We start from the raw sequence: 4,622 nt of genomic DNA on the forward strand, positions 1-4,622 counted from the left end.
TGTTACCTGACAAAGGCTCAGAATCTTTCTTGATTAAAACTGGAAATTAACAAACATTAAAGAATTTTAAGACAGCACCAAAGTGAGAGTTTAATTCTTGACATAATCAGAAGTATTGAAATAAAATTGAGAGGAGAAAATTTTCTCTGTATGGTTCAGTGTCCTTACTGTCATGTCTGTGTCTCACCTAAAATTATCTTGGTACCTTCACTAGTCCCACATTTTGGGAATACTGCAGTATGTTAGGTAGTTGACATTATACTCTTAGATCCACAGATGAAATACATATTTACTAGAAAAATACTGAACATCACTGTGTCATGTAATGTGCTGGATGTGGAAACTCAGACAAATTAGACAAATTGTCTGAAATTGTATAATAGGTAAATGGAAAAAAATTTATGTTTGAATCCAGATTATTAAAAACCAAAGCTCAAATCTCTATAATACCTTTGATAACACAAGATGATTTAGCATTCAACCTGGGGATAAAGAGGAAGTGGAATCACTGAAGTTTCAGAGTTGAGGTTTCTTTTTTTTTTTTTTTCCCTGGGCCTTGAAGGTTATAAAGTTTTTCTGAAAGAGATAACTGGAGCCTAATCAAGCAGAGTGATCATTTCCAGCATAATTGCACATACTAAATATATACTTTGTATATATCAACTCATTTAATCCTTACAGAGAACGCTAATGCAGGTACTCTTATAATTCTTTCTGTAGTGCACATATCTGAGAAAAAAATATGGTGCTAGCTTTTTAAGTAACTGCCTAAATCATACATTTAATTACTGGCCTCAGCATCTACACCCTTAACCATGCCAAAAAAGCTCTGCTGAGTGAGGATAAATGAGTAAAAAGGTATGACATATTGAGTTAATACTGAGAAAAGAAACACGGCCAGAATTTGGAACAGTGGCATTTTATTTGAGGCAAGGATTTCTGAAGAGCACACATAATTAAAAACTCACATAAGCCAAGGCTTATTTCCCTATAGAACGAATCTTTAATGGAGAAGCTACAGTCTTGCATAGTACACTAAACCAAAGCTGTTTTGCTTATGCTTTTAAAGGCATTTAAAGGGTCTATTTGTTTGCTAAGGCTGTAATAACAAAGCACTGTAGACCGGGTGGCATAAACAAAGACATTTATTTCCTTACAATTCTGGAGGCTACAAGTTCAAGATCAACATGTCAGCAGTGTTAGTTTCTTCTGAGGCCTCCCTCTTTTGCTTATGAATGACCATCCTCTCCCTGTGTCTTCACGTGGTCTTTTCTCAATACCTGTCCATTCTTTATCTCTTCTGATAGGGATATCAGTTGTACTAGATTTGGGCCCACTTTCGGAGAAGGCAATGGCACCCCACTCCAGTACTTTTGCCTAGAAAATCCCATGGACGGAGGAGCCTGGTAGGCTGCAGTCCATGGGGTCGCTAGAGTCTGACTGAGCGGCTTCACTTTCACTTTTCACTTTCATGCATTGGAGAAGGAAATGGCAACCCACTCCAGTGTTCTTGCCTGGAGAATCCCAGGGACAGGGAAGCCTGGTGGGCTGCAGTCTGTGGGGTTGCACAGAGTCAGACACGACTGAAGCGACTTAGCAGCAGCAGCAGCAGCAGCAAAGTTATTGAAATCATACAAAATCTGTTCTCATATCACTTGGAATTATTTTACAGCTCAATATCAAAAGACATTTTAAAATAACCCACATATTTTCAAGTGCAGTATGACTTTTACCAAGAGAAATCTTTAAGCCATTGAAATCTCAATAAAGTTAGAAGACTGAAAAAATAGAGTGTACTTGCAGAGAAGAAACCATTTAAATGAGAAATTAATATCAAAATGAGAAATTACTATCAAAAATACTTTAAAAATCCCATGTATTTGGAAATTATGTCCACTTTTAAATGATAGCTGTGTCTAAGATGCCACAAGGAAATAGAAAATATTTGTAATAGAATGAAAATGTAGAGAGTTTACCAAAATTTGTTGCATACAGCTGAAGCTGCTCAAAGCAATTAAATGCATTGTGGAGTCTTGAATAAGGTATGAAAACAAATAATGGACACTAGCATAAAATTTTTTGAAATTTGAACAAAATTTGTACTTTAGTTAATAATACTCTATCACATTAATTTTTAGCTTTTTTTTTTTTTTTTTGCAACATGGTATTTCTTTATATTCTCAGAATTGAATTGGAAATTTTAAGCCTTATTCAAAAATTTTTAAAAATCACTTAAGATAAACTTTCTAGACATCTAGCGGTAATACTAGATGCCAAAATACACGGAACTATAACAAAGTTTTGAGTGAATGTAAATTAGATATCTAGCATTCTATCCAAACTAAATCAAACAAGTAGAATCAAAATGTCATAAGTGTTTTAGCTAGGCAAAAATTCATAAGTTTTCTAAAATATATATATTATACATACTATTTATATACATGTGTATGTATACAAAAGCTTTTCTACTACTCTTGATAAAGACTTGAGAAACATAAAAAAGAGAGATGGAAAACACAAACTAAATGTAATAGAAGCACTGAATATGAAATAGAAAAAATCAAAATAAGTAAAAGTAAAAGATCATCATATAGTCTAGTTGTTTTTAAACATGTCTGCTCATTAGAAACATGTGGATAGAGAACTGACTTATGGACATGGGGAGAGGGGAGGAGAGCGTGAGATGTATGGAGAGAGTAACATGGAAATTTACATTATATGTAAAAGAGATAGCCAATGGGAATTTGCTGTATGTCTCAGGGAACTCAAACACAGTCTCTGTATCAACCTAGAGGGGTGGGACAGGGAGGGAGACGGGAGGGAGGTTCAAGAGGGAGGGGACATATGTATACCTATGGCTGATACATGTTGATGTTTGACAGAAAATAACAAAATTCTGTAAAACAATTACCCTTCAACCAAAAAATAAATAATTTAAAAAAAGAAACATGTGGAGCTTTGGAGGAAAAAAAGCAATACCTGGGCATTTGTATTCTTCAGAAAATTCCAAGATAATGCTGATATTCCTCTGAATTTTAAAATGTAAAGACAGATTTTTCCACTAAATGGTAGTTTTGGTGAAATAGAATTCTATTATTTTCTGTCAACCAACCATGACACAATGGTATTAAGTGAATAATAGTTAAATAATCACAATAGTAAAAGATGTTTATTAGTTTTCATAATTAATAGTCAGACAAAATGTAAAAGATAATTATAATTGCAAGCCATAATGGAAACATGCCTAAACTAACAATATAAAATAATTACATACAATTTGGGATAGTAAGTAGGATGATGTGGTAAGTGGAAGTGCACACATGCATGTGTTTTTATCTGCCCAACCAGTCTATGTCTTTTGATTGGTGCATTTAATCCATTTACATTTAAGGTAATTATTGATATATATAATCCTATTACCATTTTCTTAATTGTTTTTGGTTCATTTTGTTTAGGTCTTTTCCTTCTCTTGTGTTTCCTGCCTGAATAAAAACCCTTTAGCATTTGTGGTAAAGCTGGTTTGCTGCTGGTGCTGAATTCTCTTAACTTTTGCTTGTCTGGAAAGCTTATAATTTCTCCATCAAATCTGAATAAGAGTCTTCCTAGACAGAGTATTCTTCCTAGATAGGTTGTAGGTTCTTGTCTTTGATCACTTTAAATATCTCATGCCATTCCATTCTGGCTTGTACTGTTTCTGTTCACAAATCAGCTGATAACCTAATGGGAGTTCCCTTGTATGTTGGCATTTTTCCCTTGTTGATTTTAATGTTTTATCTTTGTCTTTAACTTTTGTCAGTTTGATTACTATCTGTTTTGGTGTATTCCTCCTTGTGTTTATCCTGCCTGGGACTCACTGTGCTTCCTGGATTAGATTGACTATTTCCTTCTCCATATTAGGGAAGTTTTCAGCTATTATCTCTTCAAATATTTTCTCAGATCCTTTATCTCTTCTCTTTCTGGGACCCCCTATAATGCAAATGTTAATGCATTTAATATTGTCCCAGAGGTCTTTTAGACTGTCTTCATCCCCCCCCCCCCCACTTCCCTGCTTTTTTTTTTTTTTTCTATATTCTGTTCTGTGGCAGGCAGTGATTTCCACCATTCTGTCCTCCAGGTCACTTATCCACCCTTCTGCCTCAGTTATTCTGCTATTGATTCCTTCTAGTGTATTGTTCATCTCTGTCTATTCTTTACTTCTTCTAGGTCTTCGTTAAACATTTTTTACATCTTCTCCATTCTGTCTCCAAGATCTTAGATCATCTTCACTATCATTGCTCTGAATTTTTTTTCTGGAAGGTTGCCTAGCTCCACTTCATTTAGTTGTATTTCTGAGATTTTATCTTTCTGAAATTTTATGTCCCTTCATCTAAGATTTATCTCTCATTTGTCATCCTGATTAACTCTCTATAATGTGTTTTTTGTTCTAGCCACTGTGGGATTGTGGTTCTTCTTGCTTCTTCTGTCTGCCCTCTGGTAGATAAAGTTAAGAGGGTGGTATAAGCTTCATGATGGGAAGTACTGCTGGTAGGAAAAACTAGGTCTTGTTCTGGTGGACAGGGCCTTGCTCGGTAAAACTTTAATCCAGTTATCTGCTGATGTGTGGGTGCTCCCTCCTTTTTAGT

Source organism: Bos grunniens, chromosome 6 (genome assembly GCF_055505025.1).
Source record: "Bos grunniens cultivar Pamir isolate PY7600 chromosome 6, Bosgru_T2T1.0, whole genome shotgun sequence".
NCBI lineage: Eukaryota > Metazoa > Chordata > Mammalia > Artiodactyla > Bovidae > Bos > Bos grunniens.